The sequence below is a fragment of the Miniopterus schreibersii genome (assembly GCF_964146895.1).
Source record: "Miniopterus schreibersii genome assembly, chromosome: X".
NCBI lineage: Eukaryota > Metazoa > Chordata > Mammalia > Chiroptera > Miniopteridae > Miniopterus > Miniopterus schreibersii.
This window is the reverse complement of record NC_138104.1, coordinates 33,669,491-33,686,735: the sequence shown is the minus strand read 5'-3', so window position 1 is coordinate 33,686,735 and position 17,245 is coordinate 33,669,491. Positions and strand designations below refer to the sequence as shown.

The following is a 17,245-nucleotide window of genomic DNA, read 5'->3' as shown; positions in this document are numbered from 1 at the left end:
TTATAAAACATTTAAACTATTTTTGCTATAATTCTCTTTCTTTAAATGTTTTATTTACCTATTGAGACTTCAATGTGATTATCTCACTGGATACTATGTTTCCTTTTTCTGGGCCTATTGTACTCTCAGGCATAGTAAAACAAATTTAATTAATTTTTTAAAATTTATCAATTGTTTGAATATTAAATGTTTATTTCAGCATAAGTATGTGTACAGATATTTATTTTTATCCAACTTTAGTTTTATGTAGTGCATTCAGAACCATGATCAGTGAGCTATACCCTGGACTTATTGAACATGTATTTTATAATTCTAATATATGCAACATTATGCTACATACTGGGAGTAGGAACTACCCACATTTCATAAATTGGTAAATCAAAAAAATGTTCATGTAATTAATCTAATTGTAGGTAATTTTTCATGTGCATTAATTAGATCAGTGCTACAAATAAAGAACTTTGGTAAAGTGAAGAAGAACATGGTAGCATGATTAGGGAAAATTTTATAAAACAAGAAGAATTTGAACTAAGAATTTAGATCATATTTTCAATAGTGTCAGTTCTCTGATTTAAAGTTGAGAATACTGGGTATACCAAGTCTCACAGAGCCAGCTTATAGAACAGTGAAAGAACTTATAGCACAGTAAAGTTGCTTGTGTAACAGTGTAATAAAATACAGATACTTTGGGTTCAAAGGCAGTTTTCCTTGACTATACTATGTTGTGTTATGTAAAAAAAAACAGACAATAAAACTATTTTTTCTCCTCACCAGTACACAAATTTTACAGCAGCTTTATTCACAGTAGCCTAAAACAATGCATATGTTCATCAACAGGTTAATGGATAAACAGAGTGTGCTATAATCATATAATAAGATATTGCTCAGTAATACAAAATGATGATACATACAACAACATAGATGAATCTCAAAAGCTTTATTTTGAACAAAAAAAGTAAGACAGAAAAGTCAACATATGGTAGGATTTCATTTCATATGAACTTCTAAAAGAGGAAAAACTAATCTAAAGTGATGAAAGTTATATCAATGTTTACTTGGATGAGGAAGGTTGATTGCAAAAGGCATAAAAATTGGGGGGAATTACAGAACATTTTACACCTTGTTTAGAGGGGTGGTTACATGAGCATATTCTTTTGTCAAAACTCAGAGAACTATACACTTAAAGGGGGCACATTTTATTGCATGTATAACATACTTCAATAAAGTGAATTTTTTTTAAGGCATGGGTTATAGGTTTGCCAACTAAGTCCTCAGACTGAAGTTACATAAAGCTTAACACTAAACACACACGTAAATATTTCTGTTATGTAAAAACGATTGCGCTACTTAGTGTGACAAAGGGTTCAGTCAGGGGAATGTCTTATAAAAACCTGCCAGTTTAGCCTGAATGAGTAGTATTTGAGCTTTCTGAGATAAATACATTAAGAATATCTCCATATGGATTCATCTGGAAATACAATTCCCATCTCTGCTGATATCTAATATGGTACTTAAGCATAAAATCTGGCACCAAGATTGAAATCTGAATGACTCCTTATAAGGCCACAACTCCACATGCTGGATTTTGGGGATGGCCAGGCTAGCTCTTGGCCTGTACAGTGTGAGCATGCACCACTTACAGACATTAGCAGAATGGTGCAGAATACATGAATGAAAGCCTCTGATGTAGTACAAGGCATTTTCACCTTTTTAGTAAATATTCTGGAAAAGATTCAGACCAAATACCCCAATAGTTAATTAGAAGAATATAGTTCTTTTATCCATGACATCTGTTCTTTTATGACTAGCAACATTTCCCCTCCCCTTCTTTTGGTCCTGATTTTATTTGAGAAATTATTTGCCCCTGTTCCACGCTTTCTTTTGTGAATATCAATTAAAAGACCCACGACCAGGTAACCTCCTTGACCAGGGGGTTGACCCAGTTGATTCATATACCCATCATACTCTTTCCTGGGATTCTGAATGGTGACTACAGCACGCAAGTGTGATCCATTTTGAAGTACACGGTAACCATCTTGACAGTGGATACCAAGAGCATACCCTTGTTTTTTTCCTGCCTAGATTCTTGATGCTCTCTTGGTTTTGGGCTGATTTTAGCTTTTCTGTGAACAGCCTTATCCTTTTATTCACTTCTTTTTTTGTTAAATCAGTCAGAGTTTTTTATTGTTGCTTGCAATGTAATACAGCAGATACAACACAAAACTAAAAAATCCAAAGAAAGTAGCTAAAATAGAAACTTGGTTTATTCTTTGTTTGTCTGTGGGAGACCTGACTTCCAGTCCTAGCTTCACTACTTGTTAGTTGTTTGACTCTGTCTTTGGGCAGGTCACACCTAAGCATTAGTTTGCTAATCATTAAAATAGTTCATAAATATTCCTTGAATACCTTGTGTGTCAAGCAAAGATGATCATAATAAAGTTTGATATATTTTAGAAGATATTTATGCCCCATAGGATTTTCGAAAGAATCACATGAAATGAAGTTCATAAGAACATATTATCAGGTATAAAATATTATACCAGATGGCTTCAAATGTAAACCATACCACATATTTAAAGAAGAGTTAATACTTATTTTCAAATTTTTGGAAAAAAACTGAAGAAGGAATGTTTCCAAACCCATGTTACTAGACAAGCATTACCCTGATACCAAAACGAGACAAAGACACTGCACCCTCAGAATTGCAAGCCAATATCCCCAATAAATATAGATGCAAAAATCCTCAATAAACTATTATCAAACAAAATTTAACAATGCATTAAAAGAATTGTATGCCATGATCAAGTGAAATTTATTCTAAGGATGCAAAGATGGTTCAACATCTGCTAATCATTCAACATGACACACTACATTAAGCAAAATAAACAACAGCAATCATCTGATCATCTCAATATATGCAGAGAAAAAATTTGACAAAATTCAACATCCATATATAATAACATCTCAACAAAATAGGTGTAGAAAGAACATACCTCAACATGACAAAGATCACATATGACAAACTCACAACTATCATACTTAACAGTGAAAAACTAAGTTTTACTTCTAAGATCAAGAACAAGACAAGGATGCCCACTCTTGCCACTTTTATTTAACATAGTATTGGAACTTCTAGACACAGCAGTTAGGCAATACAAAAAAAAATTAAAAGTCATCTTAATTGGAAAGGATGAAATAAAATGGTCACTATTTACAGATGACATGATACTGTATATAGAGAACCTTAAAAACTTAACAAAAATCTATTAGAACTAATGAATGAATTCAGTAATGTTGCAGGGTACAGAATTAATATACAGCTACCAGTTGCTTTCCTATAATAATAATGAGGTATCACAAAGAGAAATTAAGGGAACAATTTCACTTACAACTATCTTCATCAAAAAGAATAATATACCTAGGGAAAAAAAATTAACCAAGGAGATAAAAAAAACCTATAATCTGAAGGCTATATGACATTGATGAAAGAAATTGAAAACAACACAAATTAATAAGAAGATATACAATGCTCGAAGATTGAAAGAATTAATATTCTTTAAAATGTTCATACTGCCCAAAGCAATCTACAGATTCAATGCAATGCCCATCAAAATAACAATGGCATATTTAACAGAATTAGAACAAAGAAGTCTCAAATGTATATGGAACCACAAAAGACCTTAAGGAGCCCTGCCTGTGCAGCTCAGATGGTTGAGCATGGTCCCCTGCTCTGAAGGGTGCTGGTGCAGTTCCTCTCAGGGCACATGCCTGGGTTGTTGGCTTTATTCCCAGTCCGGGTGCATGCTGGAGGCAGTTGATTGGTGTTTCTCTCTCACATTGATGTTTCTCTCTCTCTCTCTCTCCCTCTCCCTTTCTGTTTCTCTAAAGTCAATAAAAACATTTTTTTAAAAAAAGAGCCAAAGCATTCTTGAAAAAGAAGTACAAACCTGGAAGTATCACACTCTTTAATTTCAAACTACGCTACAAGCTATTGTAATCAAAACAGTAAGGTACTGGTGCTGAAACAGACACATAGATCAATGAAATAAAACAGAGAGTCCAGAAATAAATTAATAATGCAAAGGAGGCAAGAATATACAATGGAGAAAAATAGTCTTTTAAATAAATGGTGTTGGGTAAATCAGACAGCTACATGCAAAAGAATGAAACTGAACCATTATCTTGCACAATAACAAAAAAAATTCAAAATGAATTAAAGACTTGAATGTTAAACTTGAAACCATCAACTCCTGGAAGAAAATATAGGCAATATGTTTTTTCACATCAGTCTTTGTAATATTTTACCAGTCTACTCAGGCAAGGGCAACAAAAGCAATAATAAAGAAATAGAATTACATTAAGCTAAGAAACTTTTGCACAGTGAAGAAAGCCATCTACGAAACAAAAAGGCAACCTGCTTAATGGTGGAACATATTTGCAAATAATATATTTGATTAAGGGTTAATATCCAAAATATATAAAGAACTCACAAAACTTATTATAAAAAAAAAAAAACACAATTAAAAAATAAGCAAAAGACTTGAATAGACATTTTTCCAAAGAATATATACAGATGGCCAACAGATACATAAAAAGATTCTCAACATTACTAATTATTAGGGAAATGCAAATCAAAACCAATATGAAATATTACCTAACAACGGTCAGAATGACTATTATCAAAAAGCAAAATATAAAATGTTGCCAAGAATGTGATGAAAAAGGAACCTTCATGCATTGTGGGTGGGAATGTAAAATGGTGTAGCCATTATAGAAAAGAATATGGAAGGTCCTGAAAAAACTAAAAATAGTTCCTGGTTCGATTCTGTCCTATGCATCTGCTCTGTGGAACAGAAGTCCTTGATTTTTGTCTATCTTCTCTCCCAACTAAGTGCCTGCCACCACCCCATTGAAGATTCCATAGACATAGACATGAGCCCCCTGAGGCCTCAGAACTATCTTTTCTGTTAAGGTGGATGATGATGAAAATGAGCATCAATTTTCTTTTTTAAAATATGTTTTTATTGATTTTAGAGAGAAAATAAGTGAGAGTGAGAGTGAGATAGAAACATCAATGAGAGAGACATCAATCTGCTGCCCCCTGCAAGCCTCCTACTGGGGTTGAGCCAGCAACCTGGGCATAGATCCTGACTGGGAATCAAACCAGTGACCTCTTGGTTCATGATTTGATGCTCAACCACTGAGCAACACCGGCCAGGCTGAGCACCAGTTGTCTTTAAGAACGATCAGTTTAGGGGCTGGTGCAAAGGATGAACTGTACATTGTTGAAGGAAAAGCAATGAACTATGAAGGCAGCCCAATCAAAGTAACACAGGCAGCTTTGAAAATGTCTGTACAGCCAAAGGCTTCCCTTGGTAGCTTTGAAATAGAACCACCTGTGGTCTTATGGTTGAAGTGTTGCTCAGTGTGGTTAGTGGACAGCACTTAATAGCTGTGGAGGAAGATGCAGAGTCAGAAGATGAAGAAGAGGAGCATGTGAAACCACTAAGTATGTCTGAAAAGTGTTCTGTCCCTGGAAGTGGCAGCAAGATTCCACAGAAAAAAGTAAAGCTTGCTGCTGATGAAGATGAGGAGGCTGGTGATGGTGATGAAGATGATGATTTTGAGAATGAGGAAGCTGAAGAAAAGGCTCCAGTAAAGAAATCTGTAGGAGATACTCCAGCCAAAAACGCACAAAAATCACACCAGAATGGAAAAGACTCAAAACCATCAACACCAAGATCAAAAGGTCAAGAATCCTGCGAAAAAACAGGAAAAAAACCCTCATAAAACACTGAAAGGACCTAGTTCTGTAGAAGACATTAAAGCAAAAACGCAAGCAAGTATAGAAAAAGGTGTTTCTCTTCCCAAAGTGGAAGTGAAGTTCTTCAGTTATATGAATAATTGTTTCTCGATGACTGACCAAGAAGTTATTCATGGTCTCTGGCAGTGGAGGAATTTTTTTAAAGAAAATAGTTTAAACAGTTTGTTATAATTTTCCATCTTATTTCATTTCTGTAACAATCGATATCTGGCTGTCCTTTTTATACTGCAGAGCAAGAACTTTCTCTACCATGTCTGATAAATTTGTCCAGGTTCCATTGCCAAGAATGTATTGTCGAAAATGCCTGTTTAGTTTTTAAAGATGGATGTCCACCCTTTGCTTGGTTTTTAGTTATGTATGGAATGTTATGATAGGACATGGTAGTAGTGGTGGTCAGACAAATGGGAATGGTGGGGAGACAAAAATATGCATGTGAAATAAACTCAGTATTTTAAAAAAGTAGCACCTTTTCTTAAAAAATTAAAAATAGAACTACTATACAATCAGCAATTCCACTTCTAAGCAGTAATTCAAAGAAATATATGTTTATTGCAGCATTATATACAATAGCCAAGATATGAAAGCAACCTAAGTGTCTATCAATAAATGACCACATAAAGAAAATGTATATATATCTATATATCTTGTATCTATATATATGATATTACACAGCTATAAAAAAATGAAATCTTGCCATTTCTGACAGCAAGCATGGATTGACCTAGATGGTATTATGCTGAATGAAATAAGTCAGAGAAAAACAGATACTGTATGAATTCACTTATATGTGGAATTTAAAAACAAAATAAATCAACCAACAAAACAGACTCCTGATATAGAAAACAAACTGGTAGAAACAAGTTTTATAATAATTAATTTGGTCTTTGTCCTGGTTCCTGGAAGGAGCACTAAACTTTGGAATTTTCTGAGTGATAGGAAGTCTTTGCTATTCATATCGAGCCTTACATCGCACACTTGTATTTATGCTAATGAGGCCCCTCCTTCTGGCCTCCTATATAGTTTGAAACTGGGGGCTGGCCATGCTGGAAAGACCAGCCACGTAATTAGAAGATTGTGACTTTGAACCATTTGATATCATCCTGATCTCCCAAACTTCAGTAAGAAATAGAGAAATAAAAATTGAGTTCAATCACATGACAAATGATACAAGCAATTATGCCTATATAATAAAACCACAAAAAAAAACTTTGGACACCTGACTTTTGGGACAACTTCTTAACTGGTGATACATATCAATGTTTCAAGAGGGTGATGCATTCTGAGGACACAGAAGCTTTATTTTGGGGACCTTCCCAGACCTTACTTTATGTGTCTCTTAATTTTACTCACCCTGATTTATATTCTTTATAAGACTGGAATAGCAATTATAGTGCTTTTTTCAGTTTTGTGATTCAGTCTATCAAATTATCAAATAAAGAAAAAAAATAGAAACAGACTCCTAGATACAGAGAACAAACTGACAGATGTCAGAGAGTAGGGGAGGTGGGGAGCTGGGTGAAAAAGCTGAAGGGATTAAACAATACAAACTAGTAGTTATAGAGTAGCCACTGGGATGTAAATTACAGCATAGGGAATATAGTCAATAATATCGCGATAAATATGTATGGGGTCAGAAGGGTATTTGAAGCAGCGGGGGGGGGGGACCACCTTGTCAAGTACATGACTTTCTAGTCACTTTGCTATACATATGAAACTAATACTGTAATTGAAACATTAAAAAATTAATATAAATAAATAAATAAATTCTCCACTCTCTTGTAAAAACTAACCTAATCCAAACAAATAAACAAAAACTTAAAGGGTAGTGGGAATCCTCAAATTTGTAGACAGTTTGGCAGAAGTTCAAGAAACCTGGATACCCTGGAGCTTGTGGCTGATGTCTGAAGTGGAAGGAGTCATGTGGAGGGCTGTGTCTTTAATGTGTGAATTTGACCTAATTCTAGATAGTGTCAGAATTACATTTGAAAACCTGTAATCAGTGACCTCACATAAATAATCTCTAGAGTAAGATATCAAATAAACAGTAACTAAAGCACTAGCCAATAGGGATGCACAGAGAAAATTAGAGTTGAAATAGTTACCCCTGTATTTGAATGTAAATAAGCATTAGAACTAGTCCCTTGGTGAGTTTATCCACAGTTTAATGATTGTTTCCTTATAAGACACCTGCTGCTTAACAAAATCTTGTCTATATATTAATTTGTTGTGTGATCAATGATAATGAAACCTGTGTATTAGACCCAATAACAAAGTATGTTATCTCTCAACCAAGTAAAATAAATGGAATAAGCAAATGATTTACTCTGAAATAAAGGAATTAAATGAGAATAAAATGACTAATAAGTTTTGTGCAAGGGAAAAATCTACATTGTATTTTTTTCAGTTTTATTTATATCAGCTGTGAAATTATATAATACCAGTAGAATAATATAAGAGAACAAGATTTGGGGGTCTAAATTCACCTTCATCTAGAGCTTACTGTTTGAGTAATTCATCTGTTGAACCAGTGATATATTTTGAAAGCCTTAAGGTTTTAAAACTAAGAACTAGATATTCTAAATACTGAATATAAAAGCATAAAGCAGTATACTGTAAATACTAGGGAAAATGGAATTTTATCTCAGGATAACTAATAATAGCAATTCTTGAGCCATACACATAGTGATCTTTTGGACTTTTCTGAAATACATCATCTGTAACAATAATTTTTTTATTTTTTATTTCTATGTACTTTAGCTTTTCTCTGAAGCCATACAAAAAAATATATATATATAAAATAGCATGATAAACAGATCTATCATGCATATTCATTCTCCTCAAAAGCATTTTTTCAAAAGACTTTGTTATTCTGATGAGTTGCTCCAGTCCTGGAAAATTATTGATATATTGAAGTATGCATAATCAACAATTTTTACATGTATAATGGGTGATTATTTTTTTTAATTAGTTTTGGCCTCCTTATGACTTAAAGTAGTTTCTTTTGATTTAAGTTGAAGAATGCACAAAACAGAGATATTTTAACACAAAATGACACTAATACAGAAATTCAAAGTAAGTACCTTTTATATTCTCACCTAATACCTAAAAATACATTGTTTTATTTGAATTGGATTTTACTACATGATAATGGAGAGTAAAATGACAAGTCTATGTAATATTTGACAGCTTACAGTGGGGTCAGAATTGTAATACAATTTCTCCCTCCACTGGACAATTTATAAATAATATTATCTGTAGGTTAGACATTTGGGCAGCCCATTAAATATTCAAAAGTAAGTAAGTTTAAAAAACCTAATTTAAAACTATACAATTAAACAGTATTACCATAGGGAAATAAAAATAAGACAGCAGATACTTTTGACAATATTCATGTAAAAGAGTACTTGTAATTTTAACATCTAACCAATAGATGACACCAGAGGGTAAGAATTGCAAACTTTGTTTTTAAGCACGGAGACTGGGCAGTGTTTTATTATTTGCTAGTTATTAAATGATGCATGATACCTGCTGATACTTGAGCATAAGAGTGGAAAATAAACTCTGCAAGAAATATTATATACATATTTTCTTTTTTAAATGTCGATTATTTTTGCAGCACAAGCAGAACTAATAAAAAGAAGCAGAATAAAGATTCAGAATAAGCTGAAAAAATCTAGTTATAAAAAAAGTTCCCTTCCCATTTAAAGCTTTTTCATTTTTAACTTATGTGTATCTATTGTCACACAAAATTACAGCACAAAAATAAAACTGAATAGTGGGTAACATACACAAGACAGGTAGTCAAGTTTCAAACACACAAAGTAGAATTCTAGTCATATGAAGAATATTTATTTGTTGGCTTAAGATAATTCTAGGTGTTGTTAAGTTGGGAAGTAGTAATTAGTATAAGCCTCGACTGTGAAATGTGAAATATTAACAACCAAAATAATCTCATAGACTTCCTTGCACATTGTTATTTATTGATGGATCTGAATTACTTGTATGTAGGACTAAAATAATATAAAATAGCATAAAAGATTAGAAGTGAGATAGAGAAAGTTAAAGTGTGCCCCAATTCTTTATCTAGTTCAAAGAATATTAAAATACTGATTAAATGGAGACTTTTTAAAGAAAAAGAAAATAGTTGGTTAAATATACTCATATGTGGGCTATAAAACAGAAGGAAACTAATAAGTGAACAAACAAACAAACAAACAAAAACTTATTGACACAGACAACAATATGGTGGTTACCAGGTAGGAAAGGGGGTGGGGTAGAAGAAGAGGGTAAAGGAGGTCAAATATATGGTGATGGAAAGAGACCAAACTTTGGGTGATGAGTACACAATGATAGATGATGTATTATAATATTGTACTCTTGAAACATATAATCTTATTAGCCAATGTCACCCCAATAAACAATAAAAAATGTTTAAAAAATTTTTAAATGAATTACAACTTAAATAATAGAAATATAATGTACAAACACCAAGAAAATAATAGCAAGGGTTTGGAAAGAAAGGGGTAGAGGTAAGCAAAAAATATATCTATACAATTCAGGGGTAGGAACCTTTTTTCTGCCAAGGGCCATTTGGATATTTATAACATCATTCTTGAGCCATATAAAATTATCAACTTAAAAACTAGCTATGAAGGAAGTTATCTGGAGGGATTCCAAGATGACAGTGGACTGAGTGGAAGCTACACTGACACTCTCCCAGGACAAAACTGAAATTACAACTAAAATATAGAGAAGAAATCCTGAATAATCAACTGAAGACTAGCTGGAGAGCAGCCTCATAACCAAGGAGGAAATGTGGAGACCTCATAGAGACTGGTAGGAAGTGCGGAGGTGTGAGAGGGCTGGCTGGGTTCCCACAGGCAGTAGCTGAAGGTCTGGAGGGATATCTCAGCTGTGGGGGTTCCCATTGAGGACTCTGGGCCTAAACCCAAATCTGGGCTTCCCATCCCAGAACACCAGAACTGAGAAAGTTGTCCACAAAACATCTGGCTGTGAAAAGCAACAGGGTTTCTGTATGCCAGAGAGAGATGGTTGGAAATTCAGACACCCTCTTAAAGGGCCAATGCACAACGTTTCTTGTGCAGCACTCACCTTGGGATCCAGTGGAGGGAGAGCAGAGTGTACTAGAGCTGTGTTAAGAGAATTCAGAGATGCTGGCTCAGGGGATAGAGCTTAGAGAGCAGCTATCTGGCTTCCTGTGCTGAGTCATCCTCCCATACTGCAGAGGACGTCTTTCTCGGGCAGACATTTACCATCTAAGCAGCTCTTGTTTGGGGGGGTAGGGTGGAAGCAATTGTACTACCTTATTGGAAAACCTGTGGCCTCACCCTGTGGAGTTTCTATAGCCTGAGGCTCATTAAGAGATTGAATAACAATCAGCCTCTGGGTGCTTTGAGTCTTTGCTTAATTTGCTTCTTGACTCAGAGCTTGAAAAAGCAGACCTTGGTGCACATCTTGGTCCTTTTCAAATGCACACCGCCCCAGCAGAGGGAACCATAAGCTGTGGAGTTCAGAAAGCTTCAAACAGGGTACTCAAGGTTAGTCACAAACAGTGTCTGACATTGGCCTGCATCAGAGACCATCCGAAATACTGGGAGTCCTAGCAGATCTACCTAATACATAGAGGCAAATCTAAACAGGCAGCCAAAATGGTGAGACAAAAAAAGCTCCAAATGAAAGATTAAGAGAATTTTCCAGAAGAAGAGCTAAATGAAATGGAGTTAAGCAATCTATCAAATATAGAGTTCAGAATACTGATCATAAGGATGCTCAACAGCATAAGGAGAGATATGGAAACTATGAAGGAAATTAAGAATGACATAGTAGAAATTAAAAAAAACAAAAACTTTGGAAGGAATAATCAGCAGATTAGTATAAGGGAGCTGTGGGACAACATGAAACATAACAATATTTGCATTATAGGAGTACCAGAAGATCTAGAAAGTAAGCAAAGGTTAGAGAACCTGTTTGAAGAAATAATGGCAGAAAACTTCCCTAAATTGGTCAAGAAAAAAGTCACACAGGTTCAGGAGGCACAGACAGTCTCAAGCCAGAAGAACTCAAAGAGGTTCATGACCAGGCACATCATAATTAAAATGCCAAAAATTCAAGATAAAGAGAGAATATTAAAGGCAGCAAGAGAAAAGCAATCTGTTACTTACAAAGGAGCTCCCATAAGGCTATCAGCTCACTTCTCATCAGAAAGTCTACAGGCCAGAAGGGAAAGGCATGAAGTAGTCAAGGTAATGAAAAGCAAAGATCTGAAACCAAGACTACTATAGCCAGCAAGGCTATCATTCAAGATAGATGGTGAAATAAAGAGCTTCTCAGACAAAAAAAAAGCTAAAGGAGTTTATCACCACAAAACCAACATTGCAAGAAATGTTAAAGGGACTGCTGTAATAAGAAGTTGAAATAGATTGAAAGAGAAACAGGCATAAAGAAATGAAATGGAAATAGATAAGTACCTATCAATAATAACCTTAAATATAAATGGATTAAATGTCCCAATCAAAAGATATAGGATAGCTGAATGGATAAGAAAACATGACCCAAATATACGCTGTATACAAGAGACCCACCTCAGAACAAAATACTCACACAGAATAATAATAAAAAACACACAACTTCTGGAGACTTTAAGGAAGAGATCAATAGCAATACAGTCACAGTAGGGGCTTTAACACCCCATTGACTATGCTTGATAGACTTTCCAGACAAAAAAATCAATAGGGAAACAGTGACTGTAAATGACACACTAGATCAGATGGATTTAATTGACATTTAGAGAACATTTTACCCCAAAGCTGCAGAATATACATTCTTCTCAAGTGCACATGGGACATTTTCAAAGATAGATCACATGTTTAGTACACAAAACAAGTCTCTACAAGTTCAAGAAGCTTGAAATCATATCAAGCATCTGCTCGGACATTTACACATGGACTACTATGTAGCTGTAAAAAAGAAGACTCCCTTACCCTTTGAGACAATATGGTCGGACCTGGAGATTTTTATGCCAAGCAAAATAAGCCATTCAGAGAAAGACTAGAATCACATAATGGAATCTAATGAACAAAATAAACCGATGAACAAAAGAAATCCATAGACATAGAAGCATGGAACAGACCGATGAATCTCAGAGGGAAGGCAGGGGTCAGTGGTTGGGTGGAGAGAGATTAACTTGAGAATTTATATGCACATATTCATAACCCATGGACACAGACAATAGTGGAGGGGTGTGCAGGGGGAGGGGATTAATGGTGGAAAAAGGAGGACATTTGTAATACTTTCAACAATAAAGATAAATTAAAACATAAAAAAAAATTAGCATGAAAAAAGCTCCTAGATTTATTGAATTTTGAGTCCTGCCTGCAGTTGCTTTGTCAGGGCCAGTCCAAATGATTTTGGGGGCAGTATATGGCTCACGTGCCAGACGTTCCCCACCCTTGAATATGCAGGGTGTCCCAAAAAATGTATACACATTTTTACAGCTGATAGCTCAATGTTGAAAATGAAATGTATTTTAATAAACACTGTCTTTATAATTTTTTTAAAAAAATATATCCTTATTGATTTCAGAGAGAGGAAAGGAGAGGGAGAGAGAGAGATAGAAACATCAATGATGAGAGAGTCATTGATTGGCTGCCTCCTGCACGCCCCCAACTGGGGATGGAGCCTGCAACCCGGGCATGTGCCCTGACCAGGAATCGAACCCCGATTGCCTGGATCCCAGGTCGAAGCTCAACTGCTGAGCCACGCCCGGCCGGGCTCTTTATAACTTTTCAAAATGTGTGTATACATTTTTTGGAACACCCTATATATGCAGACAGTCCCCAATTTAGGATGGTTTGATTTACAATTTTTTGACTTCACAATGTTGTGAAAGCAACACACATTCCGAAGAAACTCTTTCAAATTTTGAATTTTGATCTTTTTGGAGGCTAGCAGTATGTGGTACGATCTCTCATGATGTTGGGCAGCAGCAGCAAGATGAATTTGCCCAACTGTAGGCTGACATGTTCTGAGCATGTGTAAGATAAAGTAGACTAAGCTATGATGTTTGGTAGGTTAGCTGTATTGACTGCATTTTTAATTACAGTATTTTCTATTTAAAATGGGTTTATCATGACATAACGTTATTGTAAGTTGAGGAGTACAAATATATAGCAAAGAAAGGTTGGTATAGAAATATTCATATGAAACAAAATGTATAAAAAGATGGAAAGTATTGATAGAAGGAAAATGGAAGCATTACATGATGATAGAAGAAAAATCTACTAAAAAAATGAACAATTAGAAACTTTTTGTTTCCATAGTTTCAAGCAAAAATTGATAGAATTATAATGTACCACTATAGTAAGAGATTTTAACACAATCCCCTTAAAAACATAAATATGAAAGACAAAAATATATTACTGAGAATACAGATGTTCTAAATATAACACACTCAATCTGATATATTTATGCATAGAGAGACAATTCTCTATCTAAAATATAGAGAATACATATTACTTTCAAACATATGAGTCATTGCAAATATTGACCATAACACTGTATATGAATAATCTTAATTTTGCTAAGTGCACATGCAAAAAAAGAGGGTGAAGGGGAAGAGAGGGAGCAATCTGAAGTAGGATTTTGTGATAAGATTATAGGTGATAACTTTAATTACTTATACATCTACATATTTCCCAGAAATTGTCTAATGAGACTGTTGTAATCATATGAAGTTATAAATGGTGCTTTAAGTTAATGCTTTAAAATTAAGGCAAGTTAATAATTCAGATGCTCAATTTTGCTTCAATAACTTTGATAGATTGTAAAAAGCAGTTCGGAGGAAGGTTTTTTAAAATTTTAATGTTATTAATTCATATGTGAACCATTTGTTACACTGAAAAAACCTTAAATGGGCGTTTCTTTATAAATGGTATTTTACTACATACATGATGAGTTTTTCATGCCTGTAAACAAAGACTACACTAATACACTGCATAGAAAATGAGACATATAACATTTATTACTTCAACATCTAACTTCCTGTTTTCAGTTGTGATCATTATCTTGAGTGATCACTCTTACCTTTTCTGGTACTTTTCAATAGCAATAAAATACTTGAATTTTCTTTTTTTTTCTTATCGTCACCCAAGGATATGTTCATAGATTTTAAAGAGAGATAAAAGAAAGAGAGAGAGAGAAACATTGATGTGAGAGAGAAACATCCATTTGATGCTACCCATACATGCTCCAACCGGGGATCAAACTGGCGACCTAGGTGTGTGCCCTGACAAGAATTAAACCTGCAACCTTTTGATGTACAGGACAACTCTCCAACCAACTGAACCACCCAGCCAGGGCTTAAATTTTCATATTTATAACTTGTATTTCAAAACAAAGAATAGGCTCCGTCACTGCTCACAAAATAAAACAAATAGATGCCAAAGTTGTACTTGAGCTTAACCAAAACTATTATTCCCTTTTTCCTAACACTGGCCATTAATGGCTATTTGTCTTGTTTTATGTATTAAACACACACACACAGTTATGAATCTATGAGAGATGTCTTTTAAAAGAAATTTAAAAATTGGCATAGCTACTTTCATCCAACAAATAAAAAGCATAAATGTTCTGCCTTGGTCACATTGCCATTTTTCCCTGCTTTGCAAAGGCATACGCTGAAAGCACGGTGTCTATCCTGTCATTCTTCTTATATCAAGTTGATCAAATCAGACTCACAACAGCATTTAAACGTAGAGGCATGGTACTGTCAAGGTCCATCCATGTCACAAATGACAGTATTTCATCCTTTATTATGGCTGAGAAGTGTTCCATTGTGTACATGTCCCACATCTTCTTGGGAATATCATGTTAAGTGAAATAAGTCAGATGGAAAAGAATAGGAACCATATGATTTCACTCATATGTGGATATAAATCAGAAAGCAACAAAGGAATAAACAAAGCAAACAAACTCATAGGACAAAAGAAAAGTGGTTACCAAAGGGAAAGGGTGTGGGGGGAAGGCGAAGAGTAAAGGGGGTCAAATTTAAGGTGACAGAAGGAAACTAGACTTTGCCTGGTAAACACACAATACAATATACAGATAACCTATTATAGAATTGTATACTTAAAACTTATGTAATATTATTAACAAATGTCAGGTTAATAAACTTAATAAAAATGTTTAGTGAAAAAAGAAGTACGTTTTTCCTGCCTTTTTCATATATTTTTAAAAATATTTCTTTATTGACTTCTGAGAGAGGAAAGGAGAGGGAAAGAGAGAGATAGAAATATCAATGATAAGAGAGTCATTGATCAGCTACCTCAAGCCTGCAACCCAGGCATGTGCCCTGACCGGGAATCGAACCCTGATCGCCTGGATCCTAGGTTGACGCTCAACCACTGAGCCACGCCGGGCCAGGCCTTCTTTTCATTTTTAGATGCAGTTCACTGTCAGGTTCAAAAAATAAAATTATTAAAGTATTTATGAACATATTCTTTTGTTGAATTTTATTAACAAAAAGGTTCAAACTTTCAAATATGTTAAAAATGAATTTATTGCCCGTATGGGCGTGGCTCAGCGGTTGAGCATTGACCTAGGATCCAGGAGATAGAGGTTCTATTCCCAGTCAGGGCACAGGCCCGGTTTGGGGGCTCGATCCCCAGCAGGGGGTGTGCAGGAGGCAGCCGATCAATGACGGTCTCTCATTGATGTTTTTCTCTCTCTCTCTCTCCCTCTCTTCCCTTCCTCTCCTGAAATCAATAAAGATATATTTTTTAAAAAAAGAATTTATTTTGGAGATGAGAATTCCACCTATTTCATGTAGAGATAGATCTTGATATTTTAAAGTATTGAAGTATTAATATATTTCTTTTTTGTTTTTGGTCTAGAGAACATCTGCACAAAAGCAAGTCAGTAAATAAACCTATGATGTTCTTTATGGAGAAATTAAATTAGTCCTTGCTTTGATTGCAGTAATTACAAAAATCACAGCAGTCAAATACACATTCTGTGTCTCATTTTAAAAATTTTAAGTGATTGTTTTTGAACTGGGTAATTTTAAACTAGTTTGCATCGTCTCCAAAACATCAAAGTGACATGTTTTCACAGTCATAGCTTAATTACTGTATTTTGCAGACCTGTTGATAAAGCCTACAGGAATTCTAATTAGCTGTGATTCTGCCTTGCTCTCCCTGTTGTACAACCCACTGTTTTCAGCTTGTGGGCTCCAATACTGTGTCTTGCTCAACCAAGGATGAATACAGCTGTTGGCCTTCTGGTTTATATCCAAGCTGAAAAACTTGCCAAATAATTTAACCAAAATCTGCTAACTAACCTTTCTCTTTTTCTTTTCTAGTTCAAATCTTAGAATGAGAAGGTCTAAATTTGGCCTAAAGGAAC

The 17,245-nt window shown here is 34.7% G+C and overlaps 2 pseudogenes across 2 annotated transcripts in view; one reads left to right on the top strand and one right to left on the bottom strand.

Moving 5' to 3' along the window:
• LOC308550923 (ubiquitin-ribosomal protein eS31 fusion protein pseudogene) overlaps positions 1 to 17,245 on the bottom strand; it is a 1,162,334-nt pseudogene that overhangs the window by 771,978 nt on the left and 373,111 nt on the right. The gene's annotated exons all lie outside the window — the stretch shown is intronic.
• On the top strand, positions 4,918 to 5,995 carry LOC308551639 (nucleophosmin pseudogene; annotated as a pseudogene). Its single transcript has 2 exons — positions 4,918 to 4,999; positions 5,231 to 5,995. The product of its transcript is annotated as a nucleophosmin pseudogene (transcript).